Source organism: Dipodomys merriami, unplaced genomic scaffold, assembly GCF_024711535.1.
Source record: "Dipodomys merriami isolate MVZ:Mamm:240054 unplaced genomic scaffold, mDipMer1.0.p SCAF_31, whole genome shotgun sequence".
NCBI lineage: Eukaryota > Metazoa > Chordata > Mammalia > Rodentia > Heteromyidae > Dipodomys > Dipodomys merriami.
The window spans coordinates 8,785,981-8,808,664 of NW_027204604.1; the positions used below are offsets into that span (position 1 = coordinate 8,785,981).

At 46.2% G+C, this 22,684-nt stretch overlaps 1 long non-coding RNA gene across 1 annotated transcript; it reads left to right on the forward strand.

The window, feature by feature from the left end:
• Nucleotides 1-819: 819 nt before the first annotated feature.
• LOC138841012 (uncharacterized) lies at nt 820-20,953 on the forward strand. The gene is made up of 3 exons (XR_011376300.1): nt 820-992; nt 19,347-19,469; nt 20,789-20,953. It is a non-coding gene; the product is annotated as an uncharacterized lncRNA (long non-coding RNA).
• Nucleotides 20,954-22,684: the final 1,731 nt, after the last annotated feature.

Consider the following 22,684-nt stretch of genomic DNA (forward strand, 5'->3'; position numbering starts at 1 on the left):
AGACCCGCAGCCCAGAACAGAGCGGACACAAAGTTTTTAAAGACAAAGGCCACATTTGGGTGTAGCACTAAAGCCCAACAAAAGCAGACCTTATTTGGAAGTAGCTCAGGTACAAGTAGAAATCTCTTTTTGGGGGAGTAGCTCAGGGGTCAGCTTAATCCTTCTATAAAAAGGATTTTTCCATTTAGGGAGATAGCTTCAAAGGTGAGTGAATGCAACCATTTAGGGAAAATCAAGGCAGCGTCAGAGCATGCTTTATGCAAAGCTCCTTTTTCTAAAGCTAAACAAGACACCTGTAATTCAATGAATGGCCTCTATCACCTCGAGGCTTTTCAGTGCTGAGTGGAAAGCCTCCTCCACCCAGCATGGCACCAGGATGTCTGTGAGAACAAGGTGACATTACTTAGACCTGGCCTCCCTACTTCATTAACATCTCCCTACTTCATTAACATTCACAAGGCCAATTAAGAGCTGGACCTATTGGTATGTGTCTATCATTTTAGCTATAAAGAAAACATAAATAGGAGGATCACAATCCAGATTGTCCTAGGGAAACAGTGAACCTATCTCAAAAATAACCAAAGCAAAAAAGGTAGGAGATAGGAGTTCAGTGGTAGAGTACCTGTCAAGCAAACAAAAAGACCCAAGTTCAAACTCCACTACTCTCCCATAAAGTCTCTACATGAGACTCCTAGTTATTCTGGATTATCCATGGAACTGATGTCACAGGAAAGAAGCAAAACAGCGTCAGAGTCACAAAAGAGGGTGTGACAATGGGAGCAGAGGTCGCAATGATTCAATATAAGACTCACCAGGCCATCGAGAGATTCAAAGGTGTTGAAGCTGGAGACACAAGTCAAGGAACACAGCAGCCTCTGAATATTGGGAAGATCAGGGAAAATTCCTCCAGAACCATGACTTTAGCCATGCAAGACTCAGATGACTTTAGCCAAGACCCAGCTTGGATTTCTCACCTCCAGAATCCTAAGGTGGTAAGTTTGTGTTGTTCTATGCCATTGGTTTATGGTGATTTGTTATTGCAGCAAGAGAGGATGCACACACACACACACACACACACACACACACACACACACACACACACACACACACATTATAAGGTGAATCTGGTTGGTGAGATACAGGGAAGGCACATTTTGAGAGGTCAAATTGAGAGTCTTTATTGGACAGCCAGCATCTGCAGGCAGACTGTTGTCACAAAGACCTACAGCCCCGCGAATACACTTAACACTGTTAGAAAACTAAGCTATGAGAGCAGGAGAGGAAAGAAAGAGCAGAAAAACAATACCAACAGAACAGATCAACTCCAGTGGAGAGCTGAAGTAGAATGCCATGGTGACTGGAAAGCCAGGAGACTTGAGGCATGGCATAATGGCCGCTAAGCTAGAATTGTGTCTAGGGCAGGGGGGCAGGTCCAGTGTAAGATTGGCAGGTCTAGTAACCTATTGTCCAAGTCCTTGACTCTGCCTCTAGGAATTCAGGCACACCTTCAGGACTTCACCTTCTTCCACCGTGAAGACAAGATGACACCAGTTAAACCCAATTTTTTTAATCCACTAGGGGGCCAAGATGGCGGCAGTTAGACCCAGCACCCCCACTTTCTCACAAGCAAATGAAATGAGATCGTGTGGTATTTCTCTTTCTATATCTATTTAATGTGATGTTCTTCCATCCCATCCACGTTGTGATGAAGGACAAAGTTTCACTCTTTTGTGGCTGAATAGTATTCCATGGTACATAATACACATTTTCTTTATTTATTCATCTCTCTGTGGATACCTAGACTGACTGTATGTCTTCATTGTTGTGAAAAGTGCTGTACAACACTGGAGTGCAGATGTCTGTTTGATGTACAGATGTCATAATGTTTGGATAAGTACTAGACACGGAATAACGGGATCCTATGATGGCTCCATTTCGAAGGTTTTGGGGGATCTCCATACTGTGAACCATAATAGCTACACTAATTTGCATTCCCACCGCAGACCTACAATGTCTCCCTGTCACCTGTGTAGCCATGTTTATTTCCCAGCTAGTCTGAATGATTCCATGTGGGCATTCATCTTTAATCTCTAATGCCTTCAGTGCCCTCTGTGAATGATAGTGGCCTCCAGGCAAGGCTCTGCTCTGCCCAAAGTATGTATGTGACTGATAGGGACTTTGAATTGTAACGCAACTTGTGGGGCCAGGCAAATCTGGTATCATAGTTAACAGATTTCATTTTACAAAAGACTTGCCTCCTGGAATGTCTCCGTCATCATTTGTCTGTCAAGTGTAATGTAGACACAGAAAGGAAATGGAGGCACCATGTACTACTGGGGTTCTGGGGGTCTGGAGTCACTGTGTGGATCTCCTTGGTCATCTTCTCATTCTGCTTTTGTTGTTGTTTGTTTCTGTGCCAATACTGAGGCTTGAGCCTAATCACCATCCGTCTCACTTGGTGTTTTCCCTCCAGGTTGGGGCTCTACCACTTGAGCCACAACTCTACTCTTGGCTCTTTTGGTGGTTAATTAGTTTTTAAAGAGTCTCACAGACTTTGTTGCCCAAAGTGGCTACAAACCACAATCTGTGGAACTCAACCAAGCTAGGTAGCTAGGATGCAGGCGTGTGCCCCCAGTTCCAGGCTCTTCTACCCCTTCTGAACAGAAGAGAAGATGTCTTCCCATTGGTAGAGGAGAAACTCCACACTGCCTGATTCTCAGGGAGGCAGAGCAACATGGGGTAGAAATGAGAATGGAGAAGAAGAATGAGAGAAGGGGGTGGTGAACCCTTTGCTTCCAGGTGGCAGGAGGTGGGCAAGCAGCTCTACCCTCTAACCCTCCCCCGCCTGTTATGCAAGCCCTGCTGTGGAGACTGGACTTCAGGGTCTGGCCTGAGGACAGCACAGAAGACTGTGTCCCCATCTCTTGTCTCCAGTTCTCAAAGCTCGTTGCAGGATACCCGTGTTCTTGCTGGGGCAGCGCATGCATGCTCGCGAGGCTAGGGAGGGTTCAAGTCCTGGGTGCCCACTGCCAGTAGCCTAAGTTTGGCCCCTCGCGTTCCCTACACGGGATCCCACATCTCCATTTACAGAAGATAGATAAAAAACACCCATTCTGCAAAATTGCTAGGGAGAATATATATATATATATATCTATATATATGCATATATATGTAAAGAACATAGAAAATAATAAGCATCTGAGTGGTAGCTATAGTTATTTATAACCAAGAACGCGTAGGGTGGGGTAGTGGCGGGGCGTAGATTTCTGGCTGGACAGCTGGTATATGGTGGAGCGAAGATTTCAGACTCAGCTCGGGGTAGGAAGGGGGTGGCGGGAGCTTCAGTTCCTCCTCCAAAGGCCTCCCCGCTCCCCATAGGAAACCGAGTCCCCGGAGGAGCCCACCCTCCAGGCGAGTCTCCCCTGCCCACGGGGAGGGCCCCGCAGTGACTGCCCGCGCGCGCGCGCGCCCTCCGGGAGCCGCGGGCAGCCTCGCCCCGCACAGCTGCGCGCAGCTGGACCCGGAGCCCCCCAGAAGGGGCCGCTCCACGCCCAGCCAAATCTCCGCGCTGGGAGACGTGGGACGCCCAGGATCGATAGTACCGATCTGCAACCCCTCCCCAACTCCTGCTCAGGGGGGGCTCTGCTCAGACACCCCCAGGCGCGCATCCAGCGCGGAACCCCCTAAGGGCAGCCCTCCAGCGGGAACGAGGGGTGCGGCCCCCCGGCCCCCCCACGCGTACACACACCCCGCTGGAGGAGCCCGGGCGGGAGGCGTCGGGAGAGGGTCCTGGCGCGCAGCTCTCGGCCCGCCCTGGCCCGAAGCCCGCAAGGTTCAGCCTGGGCCAAGGCGACCAAAGCGCGGCTCGCTCGCGCCAGGCGCCCGAGCCAAGGGTGACGCGGGGCTCTGAATAATGTTCGGAGGAGCGGCCGCAGCCCCTGGGTCCTCCCTGGGGCGCCTGGCCCGGCCCAGCCCGGCCCGACCCGGCCCCCGTCGCCGCCACCACAGCCCCGCGCTGCCTCCTCTGGCTCCTGGTGCGGTGTTAACTCTCCGCGCGTCCCCCGCGCCCTGCCAGGGCCCGGCTGGCACTGCGGGAAAGGAGAGCCTGGCTTCCACCCGGGACTCAGCACAGTCCTTACCGGGACAGGGGTCCTGGGGCGGACTGGGGGAGGAATGGGACAGAAGCCAGGGAAACCCCTCCAGCCCGCCCCAGCTCCGAAGATCGTCCTGATGGAGAGGAGCTGAGCAGCTTTGCAGACTTTCTGCAGCAAGCCTGAGGAGGATCGCGGCGCTGGGAGTCCCAAACTCTATGCTGAGCCCCTTCCCCCCTACCCCCCGGCCAAAAATAAAAGGGCCTTGACAACCCCAACTTGACAACTCCCTCGTGCTGAAGACAGGGAAAATCTCAAGAGGGCCCGCTTCATCTACAGCAACCTGCTGAGGCCTTCAGAGCTGGCTCCCGTTTATTTTACTTGCTGGTCCTGGGGCTTGAACTCAGGGCCTGGGCTCTGTCCCGAAGCCTCTCTGTGTTCAAGGCTAGCACTCTACCACTTGAGCCACAGCACCACTTCCAGCTTTTTCTGTGGATGTGGTACTGAGGAATCGAACCCAGGGCTTCACGCGTGCTAGGCAAGCACTCTACCACTAGCCACCTTCCCAGCTAATGATAAGGTGGCAGAGGAGCTTGGGACAGCCTGGGTTTCTCCCTCCCCTGGCCTTGTTAGGCTCTGCCACCCATGATGGAAGACCCTGTTCCTTTCTCTCGAGGCAAGAGGCCAAGTTTTCTACCCTCCCACATTCCTAGAGAAGGGAGGTCTAGGTCTGAGACCCGGCCAAGGCGGCCAAAGCCCAGCTTGGCTCACTTGTACCAGGCACCCAAGCCTAGGGTGAAGCCCCGGCTGTGGGGCAGAGTGTCCCTGCCTATGAGGAAGAAGCAGCTTTTCTGGAGAGTGGAGAGCGTGGTGACTTGAGTGACTTGCTAGTCAATGAAGGCTGCACTCCCTGCTGCCAGGGTGATTTTCAAAAGGACATCCATTGCCCCCAGGCCACCAGCAAGCCCATCCTGGAAACCTCTGTGAAAAGACCATTATCTGCTCCGAGCAGACTACCTCCACCAAAAGCTGTGGGAGTGAAGCCCTTCCCGTTGGCTTCTGCTCTGGGGTTCTGTGATGCACAGGATTGGAGGATCACTGTTCTGGGAAAGCTTCTGTACAGCCTGGGAGCAGTTCTGCCATTCAAGAGGCTGCCAGGGCCACATGTTTCAGAGGCCCAAGAAGTCAAGGCATAAAGTGGCCAGACAACAGCAAGCAGAGTGTGTGTGATGGGTCCATCCCTTGGATTCTTTTTTTATTGTTGTTGTTGTTAAACACACACACACATACGCAAACTTTGGAGGCCCCATAAAATATGGGAAAGTGATGAGGCCTTTTAAGACTCCATATCATATTGCATTTATGTTCACACTCAGTTCTCAACTGCTCACTTAGGCTATTGACCGAAGGTCCGTTCCTCACTTGCTACTGATCGTTGGGACACTAGCAGGTTTTTGCTTCTTATTGTGTTGTGTTGTGTTTTAATGGAAAGAGACAGATGAAGCTGGGCACTGGTGGTTCATGCCTGTAACCCTAGCTATGCAAGAGGCTGAGATCTGAGGATCACGGTTCAAAGCAGACTGGGCAGGAACTTCCATGAGACCCTTATCTCCAGTAAGTTACCAAAAAAAGAGGTGGAGCTGTGGCTCAAGTGGTAAAGTACTATCCTTGAGCACAAAAGCTCAAGGACAATGCCCAGGCCCTAAGTTCAAGCACCAAGACTAGTGCGCACACACACACACACACACACACACACACACACACACACAGAGGACACAAGATCCATGTCAAGAACATGAAATGCATCTGCATGTTGGGTGCAGGAGCCAGGAAATGGAGCAGCCATCTCTGTGTCCTTCTCACTGGCTTGTGTTCATTGGCTAGAAACTGTGCTTTGGGGAGGCTGTGTTCATCCAAGATGGCCATGGCTCCAGGGATTGGTTAGAGATAAGCATAGTGTACAATTTCTGCCCACTGAGATGTGGGAGAGGGTTGGCTAGGGAGTTCTTGGAGACTTTGTCTCACTCTTTAAAAGGGAAAAGGGAAGGCATATTTATATTTTATTTATTTATTTATTCATTCATTCATTTATTTAGAAGGTCCTGGTTAGGTTTTTAAAAAGAGGTAGCCAAGTAAGAACAGCACCAGCACGCATGTGGTATTCAGGTAAGGGGTAGGTTTATTCAGTAAACCTGCTGGGACCAGGCAAGGTTGGCACTCCACGTGGCTGGGAAAGGCCTAGGAAAGAGAGAGAGCTGGGAAAGAGAGAGGAGAGAGAGAGCTGGGAAAGAGAGAGGAGAGAGAGAGCTGGGAAAGAGAGAGGAGAGAGAGAGCTGGGAAAGAGAGAGGAGAGAGAGCTGGGAAAGAGAGAGAGCTGGGAAAGAGAGAGAGGAAAGAGAGAAAAGAGCTTGAGAAGAGCTAGACAAGAGCAGAGAGAGGTATTCAGGTAAGGGGTAGGTTTATTCAGTAGACCTGCTGGGTCCAGGCAAGGTTGGCACTCCACGTGACTGGGAAAGGCCTGGGAATGAGAGAGAGCTGGGAAAGAGAGAGAGAGAGAGCAGAGAGAGCTAGAAAAGAGCAGTGAGAGAGGTAGCTGAGTAAGAACAGCAGCACTCACGTGGTATTCAGGTAAGGTGTAGGCTTATTCAGTAGACCTGCTGGGACCAGGCAAGGTTGGCACTCCATGTGGCTGGGAAAGGCCTGGGAATGAGAGAGAGCTGGGAAAGAGAGGAAAGAGCTAGAAAAGAGCAGAGAGAGAACAGAGAGAGCTAGAAAAGACCAGTGAGAGAGAAGAGAGAGAAAGCAGAGAGTAGGGAGAGCTAGAAAAGAGCAGCAAGAGAGCCTCTGGGCCTTGGCTAGGCCTTATCTAGGGTATGGGCGGAGAAAGGTGTGGCCATATCAAATTCAGATGTGACCTCAGCGGATGCAGATGTGACCTCTTCCAGGTGTCCCAGTTGCCTAGGTAACGCAGGTACTGGGTGGAGACTTTGCTGCGAGGAGGGTGGAGTCTGCTGGCCATCCAGGAGCGGACCTTAGAGTCGTGGGGTTTGCACTCAGAACTTCATGCTTGCTTGGCTGGTACTCTACCTTTTGAGCCACACCTCCAGACCTTCGTTTTGCTGGATCTTGCAAAGCTGGAGTCTAATTACCTTATCTGCTGGAACTGACCTCAAACCACAATCCTCTCCAGATCTCAGCCTCCAGAGTAGGTAGTATTATAGGCTTGAGCCACCAGTATTCACCTTTATTTCCGTTGTTACCTGGAACTGTTGCAGTGTTCCACAAATCACACACACATACAAAGTAAGAGTAGAAGCATATGTAAAGCACTGGGGATGACCGGTGAGAAATGTAAGAAACATTTGGGATGACAGCCACAGAATTAATCAATGCAAGGAGGAGGGAAACATTTATGGTGATCTGGTTAAATGAAATGAATCATCTCCCAGCTGTAGAGCACTTTCAGTGAGGTTTTTAGTTACTTGCAGCCCAAGCCATCCCCTTGGACACATATCAAAACTAGAATCTCACTGGAATATATGAGCCAAGACAAAAGTCCAGCTAGCAGCAGCAGGGAGTATCAGGGGGACATTAGCAACCGCTGGTAACTCTAAGCATTGGATTATCTCATTGCCACGTCTCTCAGAGGGGTGCTCAGGTCTGGCCTTCAGTGTTTCATCACTACAGTGGCTCGGTTAGTCTTTGTCCCTTTTTCTATCTGCTTTTCTCTTCTTCCAACTGGATGTTCTCACTGTCACTTCCAGTCTGGATTTCCAAGAAGGAAACAGCCCAATAAACTACATGGCTTCTGGCTTTTCCTTCCGGGCCTCTACACAGGTCCTGGTTGGTCCGTGCTCTGTCTTGGAAACTGGTTTTACTCGGCCCTAGGAAATGTAAAAAAAAAAAAAAAAAGTGGATCCAGGATGTGGCCAACCCCATTTAGCCTGAGGCCCCAGCCGAGGCTGTAGGCTGGGATGTTTCCTTGAGAGAAAATAAATAGTCTTGGCTGGTATAAAGACCAACCTAGCTATGCAGCCTTCATGAGAGCAACAAACAAGCTGTGTGAGCCAGCAAGGGTAGAAAGGAAGGGATCCACTCCTACCACAAGCTCTCTCTCTCTCTCTCTCTCTGTGGACCTGTTGTACATCCAAGAGTAAGGATGCTTGGCCAACATGTCTGCCCAGATGCCCACATCTCCCTGTAATCACGCTATTATTCTCTGCAGCAAATATCCCTGCCTCTCCACGGGAAGCAGACATGGTGCGGCTGTCTGCAATGTGCGTGGCACACGTGATTTTTCCATGGGGCACTTTGTGGGGCTGTTGGGTTGTTTTAGTCACATGAAACCCCTTGCAGTGCAGAACGGAGCCAGGATGGGCAAACAGCAGCTGTGGCGATGGAACAGGGAGCAGAATGCCAACAAAGACTGCAGCAGCAGGCTCCCTGAAGCAAAACTTTAACAAAATGTATGGGACACAAGCAATGTGGAGCTAAAGGTGGGAGAGCAGCTCTGGGGAGTGAGCTCACCACCCCACCTCCCAGGGACCAATGGTCATGGCAGTAGACAAGGATACTCTGGTGGGGTATCTGATGCTTACTGGCCCTGCAGTACCAGAAGGTCGTGTGAACTTCCTGAGCCTGCAGTATTTTATGGGTGCTATGTGTCTAATGGCAATTCCCTTGTATTCTTGGAAATGGTTGCCAAAGCTCGGGAATGTAGTAAGCCCCCTGAGATGGCACTGAATATCTTAAAGCTACACTTCTGAAAGATTGAAGGCAATCTAGTTACTCAGGAGAAAGACTAAGATCTGAGGATCTGATTCAGAGCCTGCTGGGGCAAGAAAGTCTGTGAGACTCCTTATCTCCAATTAACTACCAGAAAACTGGAAGTACAGCTGTGACTCAAGTGGCAGACCCTAGCCTTGAACACAAACACTCAAAGACAGTGCCCAGGTCTTGAAGTTCAAGCCCCAGGACCCACCAAAAATAAGGAGGGGGGAGCAGAAGTGGAGGTGTGGCTCAAGTGGTAGACAGCCAACCTTGGGCACTAAGGAACAACACCAAGGGCCCAAGTTCAAACCCCAGTAACAGCACCAAAATAAATAATAAAAATACAATCTTAAGTGGAAGGGAGTAATATGTCCCCCCCCCCATCCCCTAGGGACAACTAAATTGCGTAAAGAGTGGGAGAAAAAAAAAAAGAAACCACAACACAATCTATTATGTCATGAGGACAAGAAACAGAACAAGTGAATGGAGTCAAACACCTCTAAAGCAGAGGAGAAGCAGGCAGGCTGGGCAGGAGATGTTATCCTTGGCTGAAGATGGAATTTGCCTGTGCCTAAACAATGGTGTGTGAAACATCTTAAACAGGAAGGCAGTCCCTGGAAAGACAGGCTGCAGGCGCTAGGGAGCAGTGTTTGGAAATTCAACCAGGGATGGATGAATGGTAAGAACACAGTAGAAGGACAAACAGGCAGATATGAGAATCAGGGACTTCTCCTAACTCCCACCAGCATGGGCATCTGCAGAGGGTTTAAGAAGGGCCACATGGCTGTTGCTGGGCAGAGATATTTGGAGATGGTTCAGAAAAGGAAAGACCAGCATTGATGCTATATTTACCCCAGAACAACAACAATGTTTCATGTTTCCTGCCTGTTCTATTGTTCATTGACAATGAAGCGGTTTTTGTTTTTTTTTCAAAATGTAAACCCAGGTAATGAAAACACATGCACTCCCAGGTGAAATACCAGATAAGTTTAAGGAAGGAATTAAAAGCTTCTGTCAGCACACACTGTTCTCCACTTAGTCCAGAGAAGAACAGAATAAGGAAAGCATTCCTGCAACTAAACCCAGTAAGAACCACTTGCCACCAAGTAGATCTACGTGTTAGCATCTGGAGTTACTCAAGAATATGCAGAAGTTAGAATCCAAAGTTGTGCTAACACATCTTGTGTGAGATGCCAAGTATGTTCTTGATTAGTAAAATGTAGGTAAACTTTATAAGGCTTTGGAGAGGATTAAATAGAATAATTTTTAAAAAAAATAGGGGCAATATATGGTCAATGCTTAAAAATGGTAACTAAGTCAGGCACCAGTGGTTCAAGCCTGTAATGCTAGCTACTCAGGAGGCTTGTGGTTCCAAGCTGGCTCAGGCAGAAAAGTCTGTGAGACTCCACCTCCAACTAACCAGCAAAATGCCAGGCTGGAGGCATGGCTTAACTGAAAGAGTGCCAGACATAAGCAAGAAAGCCAAGAGTGTGAGGTCTTAAATTCAAACCCTAGTACACACACACATACACACACAAACACAACTAAGTTTTAAATTACTACTGTTGGAAGGGGTGACATAGTCCAACAAGAAATGTATTCTTTACCTGACTTATGTAACTGTAACCCTTCTATGTGCCACATTTATAAAATAACAATAAAATGACTATTCTCCCCCAAGCTGTAAAGTAAGGGTAACTAAATACTCTCCAAGATCTTTTCAAGACCAGACGAGGCAATAGAGCAAGATTCAGGGAAATGAAGGGAAGGTAAAGGAGTGGAAGGGAAAAGAAAGCAAGGGAAAGGGAGGGAGGAAAGAAAAAAGAAAGCTAAATACAGAAATATTACACAACCCAGCATTACCATCTCTAGGTCGATACACAAAAGAATTTACAACAGGTACTCAAATCGCACCAGTGTTAGTTGCACCTGTGTTAATATTTCAATATTTCAGTCTTATTTTCAATAGCAAAAAGTGGGGGGAAAACCCCAAGTATCTCTCAACGGATGAATAGATAAATAAAATATGATGCATACAATGGGACATTATTGAGTCCTAAAAGACATAGAATGCAGATACAGTCTATAACATGGATGAACCTTGTAGACATTATGCTGGACAAAATAAACCAGACACGAAAGGACACTGTGTGAAACCAGTCATAAAATATAGACACTAGGCAAACTCATACATACACAAAGTAGAGATAGCCATGGGCAGAGAGAAGGAGGGAATGCAGAGTTACTGTCTGATGGGTAGCAAGTTTTTGTCTGTGAGGGATGGTTAATGGATAAGTCTGAGATAAAATGATGAGAAAGTTACATAATGGTATGAACATGGAATCAGACATTTAAATGATTTAAATGGCATGTCTTGTGTTATGGATATATTATATATATTATATAATATACATCATAGTGTATATAGTGTACTCATATAATATAGTTATGTAATATATCATATATATTAAATATAATATACAATGTATGGTATATATTATATATACTATATAATATTACATAGATTTGAAAGACCCCCTCCCTAACCAACCAGGCCCTGAGCCTCCTTTTTTTAGGGGAACAGAGTTTTGTATCTAACCACGCTATTTCTGGCTTCTGTAACATGCTTTGCTAAGAAAATTATATTACCCCCATATTCCCCCTTTTGATAACTAACCTCACCAGTTAATCAATAAGCCCACACCCTACTAACTAACCCCACCCCGCAGTCAGCCCCCTGGTGTGAGCGAACGATTAGGCGTCGACTCGGACAAAGGTCACTTCCTCATACCAAGGGCCGGAGACACACAACTCGGCACGTACACCGAGGGACCCCCTCGAACAGTGATTGGCCAAAACACATGATTTGTTTTAAAAGGATTGGCTGCCTGCGTGCAGACCAGGTTGTAATACTTTAAATTTACTGGCTGAAAAAGCGCGGGCACTCCTGTAACGGACAGAGGGGTCCCATAAAAGGACCATCCCCGGGACTGCTCGGGGTTCCCAGCCACTGACCCGAACCTTGCGGATCTCGAGGTCACGTGCACCTGGGAACCTGGGCATGCCCAAATAAAACCCTCTTGCCTTTTGCATCTGGTGTCGTCTGACTGGTGCTTGGGGCAGGGAGGTCCTGATATGGGGGACACCCGAAGTCGGGGGTCTTTCATCTTGGGGGCTCGTCCGGGATCGCCCCCTGACCCACTCCAGCTCGGACCCACCAGGAGGTAAGCCGGCCTTTGTCTTTGTCTCTGTCTGTCTGGTGTTTGTCTCCGCGCAGCGTCTGTACTATTACGCGTAATAGCTCTGTATCTGGGCGGCTTGAGAAGGAGCTGACGAGCTCGGACTTCTCCCCCGCCACCCTGGGGGACGCCTCAGGGATTAGAGGGGCTCGATTTTTCGGAGCTCATGTCTGGAGGAAGGAGGGAACGTGGAATCTCTCTCCTTCCCGGGGAAAGGAGGGAACGTGGAATCTCTCTCCTTCCCGGGGATTTTGCTTCCCCGTCTGAAAATCTGCTTTCGGTTTGTGACCGGAGCCGCGCAGCGTTTGTCTTAACCTGTCCGTTTTTGGTTCTTTTTGTGTTCAGTGTTGGTTTAACTCTTGTTCTTTTTAACATGGGTCAGGCTGTTGTTACTCCTCTGTCTTTAACCCTAGACCACTGGAGAAGTAATCTCTCTCTTCCTGGCCCCGCCCTGGAGTCCTACTCCAGGGTGACCTGGAGGAAGGAGGGAACGTGGAATCTCTCTCCTTCTCGGGGGAGTTTAGCCGTGGTCGGCCACTCCCATCTGAAGTTGCTTTTTCTGTTTGGCGCCTGTCTGTTTTTGTCTGTTTCTGTTTAGTGTTAATTGTCTCTGTTGTCTGTTTTGTTGCCCTTAAAGGGATGGGGCAGCAACTAACAACCCCCCTTAAGTCTGACTATAGATCACTGGAAGTTACAGCCTGAGCCGAGATTGTCAGGTTTTGGGAACTTGCTTGTTTGTCAATTATGAAATTGCCACTGACCACCTGCGAGTGGCCCCAGTTAGATCTCAGCCTCAGGCCTTGGCTTAGGGGGTCTGAGCGTGGGGGAGAACCTGTCAGTCTGAGGGGACGGCCGCTATGGGACTTCTTTCCCTTGCCCCAAGATGACTGGGAATTCTCCTCTGCCTTGGAAGGCCCCTGGGTCAACGTCTGCAGGAATCTAATAGAAAAATTTCTCTGGAATGAGTAGAGGGGGTGTTGAGTCCCCTGGTAAGTGGTGAGATGTCGCCCCATTCACTGAGACCTGATTTTGTCTTGTGGCCACTTGTTTGTCTTGTTAACTTTAGTGTGTTTGTTTTATGTTTTCTGGGGTAGGAAAGTTCTGGGTGAGTGTGGCAGGCTCACCCAGCAGACTCTGGATTCAGCTTGCTGAGTGAGAACAGCACAGAGTTCCGGTAGGGATAAACTGGGGCCCATTAGTCCCCAACTCAGCCTTTGGTTCTTGTCTAGTTCTGTTTTAAAATTGGTACCAGTTTTAAATGTGGATCCTTGGTTTTTGTGTGTATCTGTGTTTTTGTTATTTATCTATTTAAACATCTCTGAGGGAATAAAAGTTCCAACTGGGCTTGGTCACAGACCTGCTATGCCCACCCTCCCTGCGAGGCATGGAAGGTTACTGGGCTAGTTTGGTTCCCTTCAAGCCTCAGGCTGCACCTTCTCCCAGTGGAGGCTGCTGGAGGACAGGCGAGGGCGTAAATTGGGTAAAATAAATAAATAAATAAATCAGGCCAGTTTTGTTTTAGGTGACTCCCTCCCCCAGCCCTCCTCCAACTCAGAAGAGATTCAAAAGCCTTGCTAACAAGCAAGCTCTGTGAAAATGAAGCCCAACAAAGGTACCTAGTTCTAAAAGAAATACTGTCTTAAATTTTTGTTTAAAAACTTTAGAAGGCGTACATACAACTGATTTTGATTTTTGCGCACTTTAAGATCTGTGTGAGTGTTTTGTGTGTGTCTGTGAACGTGTTCAAAGATGAAAATTGTCAGCATACTGTAACAATTGGGTGAGTTTAAATTTAAAATTCAAAAGATTATGAGGTTTGGACATTACCAAAAATTTTAAAGAATCTTCACATTGTTTTAAATGGCTTTTTAAAGATTCTTTAACTTGCAAATTAGAAAATCTGGTATTTTAAAAGCTAATATTTTAAAATGCATAAGTCTGTTTATACTGTAATCAAGTTATCTGGCTTAACAAAATGCATTGGCAGTTTGGCATATAATTCCTTGGCTAAAATTTGGGGAAAAATAATAAAAATTTAAATGTAAAAGTTAGTTTAACACTGTCAAAGATGTTACCTGTTCTGTCTGTCTAAAACTGTGTATTTCATTCGAGAACCAAGAGAAGAGACAGGGGGAAAAACTTAGAAGCCAACAGAAGACCTATCTTTAGGGGTAAGGGGTGAACAAGCAGAAGTGCAGTTCAGCTGGTCATGCATGGTGGGACAGGCCCTGGGAGGAGTCCACCCATGGTGAGGCAAGCTGGCACAAACGCAGTTCATCTAACCCTAAAGAGTCGGATTGGGTGTGTGCCTGCCTATTCCATAGGAGGGGCCAAGTGGCCCATCGTTGTTCTGTCTCTTTTCCCTGTGGATAGCGACTGAAAACATGATTAAAATGAGTGATGTGATGATCTGATTAGTATTGCTAAAACTTCCCCTTGGATGTGTTAACATTAAAATTAGGAAGGCCTTAAAAAGAGGGTTAAAAAGTTATTTGTATAATGTGACTTGCTTTTAATGTTTACAATTAGGATGTTTTTAAAAGTCATAAAGACGCTAAGTCTAACTTTTTGGTTCAGTTATGATGATTGTTATTTTCTCATTAAGGAAAAATTGTCATCTGAGTTTAAAAATCTTAATGTATGTCTGTTTTAAAACAAGAAGCCAAGAGGCAATGAGTGACACTTGGCCTCAAGATTTCAAGGGATCTTTTCAAAACGCAAATAATAACTAAAGTATAAAATATTAAAGGTGGTTAATAAGAGGTTTAAAAAAAATAGGGAATGGATTTTTGGATATAAAGTTTAAATGTAAAATTGTTCTTGACATTGGCCTCAATGTGCACAAAGGAAAAATTAGGATTACCAAAATAATTGCTATTCTAGTTTGCTCTTATAGTTTTTTCGAGTTTCCAGCAAAGTCCAGAGCAAAGCACAGAGGATTCCTATAGTTTGTCAGATGTAACTTTGACTCTTAATAAGTTTCAGGTAAGAGCATGCTTAAAAGCTACTTCTATGTTGACCACCTTGTTGCTTTCAATTGGAGTAAAGTGGCCTTTTATAAGACTCATTGATCTGCAAACTGGTTCAAAGCCAGCCCGGGCAGAAAAAGGTCCCTGTGAGACTGTCACCTCTACTCAGCCAGCAGAGTGCTGAAAGAGCAAGCAGAGATGCTTTGGGACTCACAGTGGCAGAGTACTAGCCCTGGACTGAAGAGTTAAGGGACAGCATTCAAGCCCCGAGTCTGGGACTCAAAGTGGCAGAGTGCTAGCCTTGAACTGTAGAGCTGAGGGACAGTGCTCAGGCCCCGAGTTCAAGTCCAGCAACCAGCTAAGGAAAATGCCAATGAGGCATTTATCCAGTGTAGAGAAGACACTCCTGGGACAAAAACAATGGAGGAGCATCCAGAGGCAGTAAGCCACTGCTTGGATGGCAGAAATGTCAGATCCTAGAGTCATTTGTGCGTGGCCCTTCAAAACTGATCAGAACCGGGAGGTCATAGGAAGATAGTTTGGAAGCATGCCTAATGTTCATGACTACCTTGTAAGGGACAGGAACTTGCCAGTCCTCTGTGATAGTAAAAAGCTAATGTTATAAAATGTGGGGGGTAGTTTAAATCTTAACCCCTTTATGTGCCAAAAGCTCTAATTGGCAGTAATATTGAGCTGACACCAGTTACATGAAATTCATCTTCTCAGGAAAAAGTTTGTAAACCTGAGAGTGTGTTTCTATTGATATCTGTCTAAAGGCCTGCAAAGGTAACTCAGGCATTGTGTTAGGGTCACTAGAGATCACATTCCTAAGTCATCCAGAAAGATGCTTTTACAAACCAGAGTGCTAAACAAGCTACACTGCTATAGCTGGAGAAAAGGTCTGTGCAGTTGTCAAAAGTTAAATATTGTTCTTAATGACATCTAACCCTGATGGCCTCTTTGTAAAATAGGCTAAGGTTATAGGCTCCTGGCTAGGTAAGATCAACGCCCCTAAAGTCAGCTTGAAGAAGTTACAGAAGATGGACCTTCGCCCTTCTACCCCCATTTTAAGATCAAGGGTCCAGAGTCAGTTTTGGAAAAATGAGGCAAAATAGATAAAATAATTTTAAAAAAGGGCATAAAAAAATAGTGTTAACTCTTGTAGGTGTGCAAGGTGTGGAGACTGCATTTGTCAGAGATGGTTACAAGACTAAGCCTTCTGTGTCTATTTACTAAAATATCTGGTTAGTAAAAAGTTGTGATTTTGGTAAATTGTCCTGAACTATTGTTTAAAAGATCTTAAAAACCAACAGGATCAAAGCCTGCCAAGCCTACGCAATGTATCCTTAACCAGTCTGTGTAGGAATTTACAGCCGAGCATGAGGTGTGACAGTCCCTTGGAGCCACTGAGAGATCCTGCTGTTGCTGCTGCTGCTGCTGCTGTTACGGTTGCTGCTGCTGCTGCATACCCTAATGGGTAAAGTTCAACGACGGCCTGACAGTCACTTGGAGGAACTCCTGCTTGATTCCATCACCTGAGTCTGCTTCCTGGTTGACTGCTGCTAAATCTAAGATCTTGTGGGACATTCTTTTGGGTGATATCCAGAAACCCTCTCTTCCCACAGTGGATATTGGGGACAAGGATATCACTGGCTTGCTTGTCTTAGGCACTTCAGTGCATAATGACTAGAAATCCACTCTATGGTCACAGCCTAGTTTGGCTCTGGTATGGTAATAACCTGAGTGTGTTATCAATGGAGGTAATACTCTTAGCCTTAACATCTAGCAAGCTTCTGCATCACAGTGGTGCCTTAAGGCTGTTCTAAGATAAAGGTTCTGCAAGCCAAAGGAAAATTGGGCTTGTAACACTGGAATTACCCCGTGTGTGTCAACAGCCGTTTTTAACCCAACTAGGGATTATTGTGTACTAGTGCAAATTTGGCCCCCCATCACCTACCATCCCGATGAATTTGTCCTCCAGTATTTCGAGAACCCTGTATACAGGGACAACAGAGAACCTGTAACTCTCTCCCTAGCTGTTCTTTTGGGCCTTGGAGGAATAATGGCCGGAATTGCCACAGGAACCACAGCCCTGATGAAGGCAGATCAATACATGCTCCTACATCAGGCTGTAAATAAAGACTTAAAGACCCTAAAAAAAGTCTGTCCGGGCGTTGACAGACTCCGTAAGCTTCTTAGCTGAGGTAGTCCTCCAAAATCGAAGGGGGTTAGACTTGCTTTTTCTAAAGGAAGGGGGCCTATGTGCAGCCTTAAAAAAAGAGTGTTGTTTTTACGCTAACAAAACAGGAGTAATAATCGAGACCCTAGACAAACTCAAAGAGAGGCTAGATAAAAGAAAGCGGGAATTTGAGTCCCAACAGAGATGGTATGAAGGATTATGGAACAAGTCTCCTGGTTCACTACCCTATTATCCTCCTTGATGGGACCACTTATACTACTGATGCTAATCCTTACCTTAGGCCCTTACATTGTGAACCGCTTGATACAATTTGTAAAAGACTGCCTATCGGTAGTACAGGCCCTAGTTTTGACCCAACAATATCAAGCCCTCAGACAACAGGGAACTGGTAGTTAAAATAAAAAAAAAGGACAAAGCCTCTAAGGTTAGAGGCACTAACAAAAGAAATGGGGGAATGAAAGACCCCCTCCCTAACCAACCAGGCCCTGAGCCTCCTTTTTTTAGGGGAACAGAGTTTTGTATCTAACCACGCTATTTCTGGCTTCTGTAACATGCTTTGCTAAGAAAATTATATTACCCCCATATTCCCCCTTTTGATAACTAACCTCACCAGTTAATCAATAAGCCCACACCCTACTAACTAACCCCACCCCGCAGTCAGCCCCCTGGTGTGAGCGAACGATTAGGCGTCGACTCGGACAAAGGTCACTTCCTCATACCAAGGGCCGGAGACACACAACTCGGCACGTACACCGAGGGACCCCCTCGAACAGTGATTGGCCAAAACACATGATTTGTTTTAAAAGGATTGGCTGCCTGCGTGCAGACCAGGTTGTAATACTTTAAATTTACTGGCTGAAAAAGCGCGGGCACTCCTGTAACGGACAGAGGGGTCCCATAAAAGGACCATCCCCGGGACTGCTCGGGGTTCCCAGCCACTGACCCGAACCTTGCGGATCTCGAGGTCACGTGCACCTGGGAACCTGGGCATGCCCAAATAAAACCCTCTTGCCTTTTGCATCTGGTGTCGTCTGACTGGTGCTTGGGGCAGGGAGGTCCTGATATGGGGGACACCCGAAGTCGGGGGTCTTTCAGATTGATAGATAGATAGATAGATAGATAAGAGTACCACAAAGAGCCTTGTGTTTCTTTCACACACTTTCACCAGGTAACATCCAAATTGGAGAAGTGAATGCAATCTACGTTTTCATATGCCCCACAGTTACATGTAAGGACTATGGTGAATTCCTTTTGTCACTCCTGTGACATCTGGGACAAGACACTTGAGTTTTTGAGTCTTGGTTGCCTCATCTATGGGATGGAGGTGCTGGTCCCTGTAGCCAAGGGCTGCTGTGAAGGAGCTGTGAATTTAGTTCCCATGACAAAGGAAGAACTTATGGAAGGTAGGTCCTGAGCCCCTCATTAGTACTCCTAACATGCTGGAAGACAGAGTTGGGGAGATAGAGTCAGATGGCTCTGGGGTTGAAGGTCCTAATGCCCTTGAGCCAGGCTTCCCAAGATGTCCTCCGCTGAGGAGTAAGCCAAGGAGCTCCCTGCCCTGCCTGTGGAGATGATCTGTAGATCTCCTTCAAGCCCATTCCATCCCTTCCACTTCAGAAAAAGGGATCTTGCCAGTCCCTTCAGTGGATTGCACCACCTTGCTCTTAGAATTAAGTCCCAACTCTTGAATTAGGCTTACAAGGGGCACCAGGATCCAGCCAATGGCGCCAGCACACTTCACCTCATCACCCTTCATGCCCCACCCACTCGGATGTCGGGAGCCCTACAGGGAGTCTCTCTGCATGATAAGCTTGACTATCTCGCTGGAACATCTCCAGGCTGTTTACCGAATCTGGTCTTTTCATCCTGCCCCAAACAAAGACCAGGTAGCTGCTATCGACCACCTTTCCCCACTGCCCTAAGCAAACATCCTGCAGCTGCTACGGCCAATGAAAAGCTTCCTTATTCTAAGCACATAAATACCCCTGTGTGAAAAATAAAAATTGGCAGCTTGATCAGAATCCTCGACTTGCTGTCATTCTTCGTGTCTCTTGTCCCTTCATCCCTTCTTCCTTAGGTTCATTGCCCTCATTGAAGTCCTGTGGGTCAGGACACTCGGACTTGCTCACACAAACTCCCTGGATGCTTCCCTGGCTCTTCCCCATCCTTCAAGTCACCTCTTGAACATTACCTTTTCCAGGTAGGTCTCTCTCACTCAACAGGACAAATTAGCTGCTTCTCCTATGAGCTCTACTAATGCTGTTTCCTGTGTCCCTAATATTTCATACTCCTCTGACTAGATACATTGTTTCTTCTGCCTCTCCAGTAAGATTTTAAAGCAACCTGTGCCAGTAACCATTCCTTCCCTACAACCTAGCACAGGGTCTACAGTGACTGGCTCAGAAAGGCATGCTACTTGCATAGACGAATGGACTTGAATGAATGATGAAAGCTGTGAAATGGCAATGTTAGCTCTGATCAGCCTTCTGCCTTTCAAAACTTCCTCATACTGTTAAAGAGCCCTTGACATCTATCAACATTAATGGAGAATAGTGAGTGACAGCCCAGGCCCCACTCAAGGGAGGCAGCAAGTTGGTTAGTGCTTTACTGACCACAGCCATCCAAGTTCAAGTAGGCTAGCTATCTCCCTGCCCCACTCAGAACTCCCTGATTCTTAACTTTCCTACTTCTGCTTGTGGTAGCACATCTGAGCTACTCAACTTAAAGTTCTCATCGGTGTTGACTCCACATTTGCCCCTAAATCACAACAGTTCCCATAGCCAGTCATTTGATTTCCTATCTACATCCACTTTCGTGTTTCTACTGTCACTATCTAAAAAGTGCTTTATATAAGAACCAAGTTCTATTAAAGATATACAAATAATTCAAAGTTAACACAGAAGGAACAAATAGTCCAACAAAGAAGTGGGCACACAAATTGCATGGGCAGTTTTCAAAAGGTGAATGCAAGTGGCCAATGATTATAAGAAGAAAGTGCAATATCTTTACTCATCGGGGAATACAGATCTAGAGACACCAGTCAGAACTGCTATCATCAAGAAAGCAAATAGTAATAATAATGATGATGTGTAGATAAGGATGTGGGGGGAAAGGAATACTTACACAATGTGGAAATGTCAATTAGTGTGGCCACTATGGTGATTCCTCATTAAAAAAAAAAACAACAGAAAATTGATCAACCATGTGTTATTCCAGCTGTAACACTCATAGATTTGTACTTGAAGGAAACCAAAATGCAACACTGAGTCACCTGCAAACCCAAGTTTATTGTTGGTATAGCCCATAATAGCAAAATTATAGGATCGGCCTAGGTATCTGTTGGTGAATGAATGGATAAACATGTGAAATCTATACATAACTGAGCGTTATTCAGCCATAAAGAAGAATGAAATCATGTCATGTACAGGAAAGTGGATGGAGCAAGAAATCATATTAATGAAAATAAGGAAGAATCTGAAGGACATGCATTAAATGCTTCCCCTTATTTGTGGCATATAGGGCAACATAAAGGCAGCAGAGGAACTATCAGATGGGAAGAAGGAGATCAAGAGGATGAGGTTGGAAGGGTGAGAGTAACGGAGAGGACAGATATGCTCAAAGGATGCTACATCGTACGTGAATGGAAATGTCACTGTGAATCTCACTAGTTCATGCAATTAATAAATAATGGTTTCAGAAAAGTAAAAATATGTGGTCATTATAAGAGCTTATTTTTAATTGACTCATCTATATATATATGTATTCATTCTTTATACTAGTTAGATTACAATGTAATAAAAAGTCTGCTAGCAGAATTAATTTTTGAAAAACTTAAGTTTTAAATAAGGTAGTAATTTATCTATAATATGTGGTTGTTTGAGTATGTGCATATTAAAGTCCATTAAAATGACCAGATTGGGGGGAAAAAAGAGTAGTTTACCCTATTGTGTGAAATTACCAAGGACATTTGGACCACTCGATGTCATTTAATAGGTAACGCCAACTGGAGACTTCTGCTTCTTTAGCAGCCCCAGGAAAAGCCTGTTAGAACAGTTCAGTTCTTATGGCAGATACAACACCGATTATAAATGGCATCCCAGGAGCAGCAGCCTTGCTCTGCTTCTTTTCTAACCTCTACATCACAGGACAATTAGGTGCTTGCGCCTTTGTCACCGGAAACAGGAAGGCAGCCTTCCTCTGCACAGCGGTAAGGTTGCATTGTCTCGGCCTGGGACAGGCCTTGAGGAGCAATTGGATTTATAGCTCAGCCAGGGCCAGAAGGAAGACCAATGAATACTAATCCTATCAAAATTAAATCACAGAACTAAGTATTCATCAAAATTTGAAGGGTAGTTTTTTTTTAATACAGCGTCTCCAGCTGGTTAAATGGAATCATTCTTTTTTTTTTTTTAATGCTAGTACTATTTCTGGCATCTGAGAGATGCTACTTCCTTCAGGAAAGAAAGAAAGAAAGAAGGAGGGTAGGGAGGGAGGAAAGAAAAAAAGGAAAGTACTGGCAATAAAGGCAGTTCCTTTTGAAATCAGGTGTTAACATGGAACTGAATGAGTTATCAGGTAAAAGTTTTGCTCAGGGGCTGGGAAGGTGGCTCAGTGGTAGAGCGCTTGCCTTGCATGCCTGAGGCCCTGGGTTCTATTCCTCAGCACCACATAAGCAGAAAAAGCCAGAAGTGGCGCTGTGGCTCAAGTGGTAGAGCGCTAGCCTTGAGCTGAAGAGCTGAGGGACAGCGCCCAGGCCCAGAGTTCAGGCCCCACGATTGGACCCAAAAAAAAAAAAAAAAAAAAAAAGTTTTGCTCAGCAGCATGGACTAAAGTTATAAGCCTTTCTAGATGCCAGTATTGTGTACTCCGGAAAGAGAGGACTTTGCAATCAGAGTTGCTCAGATCTCACTTCTAGTTTCTCACTGTTTCTTACTTCTTTTTCTCCTCTGACATCCCTCTACCCACCCATCCCTGCCCCCACCCACCTCCTTGGGGGCTCAAGCCCATCCGGAAGTGGTCAGTCTGTCTGGGCAGGATGACCAGCCCAGGTTTGAAAATCCCAATGACATGTTTATTTGTTTTTTTCCCCATTTTGTACCTAAAGCATATAGCTCTCACTTGAACCAACAGTCAATGACATGTTTATTTATTTTTTCCCATTTTGTACCTAAAGCATATAGCTCTCACTTGAACCAACAGTTTAGAAAAAAAATCAGTATTGTTTAGAAGATTTGCTCATTATTTATGGGTATTTAACATGTGCCCGGTGATTGTTGTGGTGTCTGCTATTCAAGAGTCAAAGCATATAAATTACCCAGCAAAGGTTCTCCGGGCTCCAATCATGACTTCAGGACCGGGAGGAAGCACAGCATTGCATTTGTTAAAGCTCATGGTCTAGCATGTAAGGGCATGGGC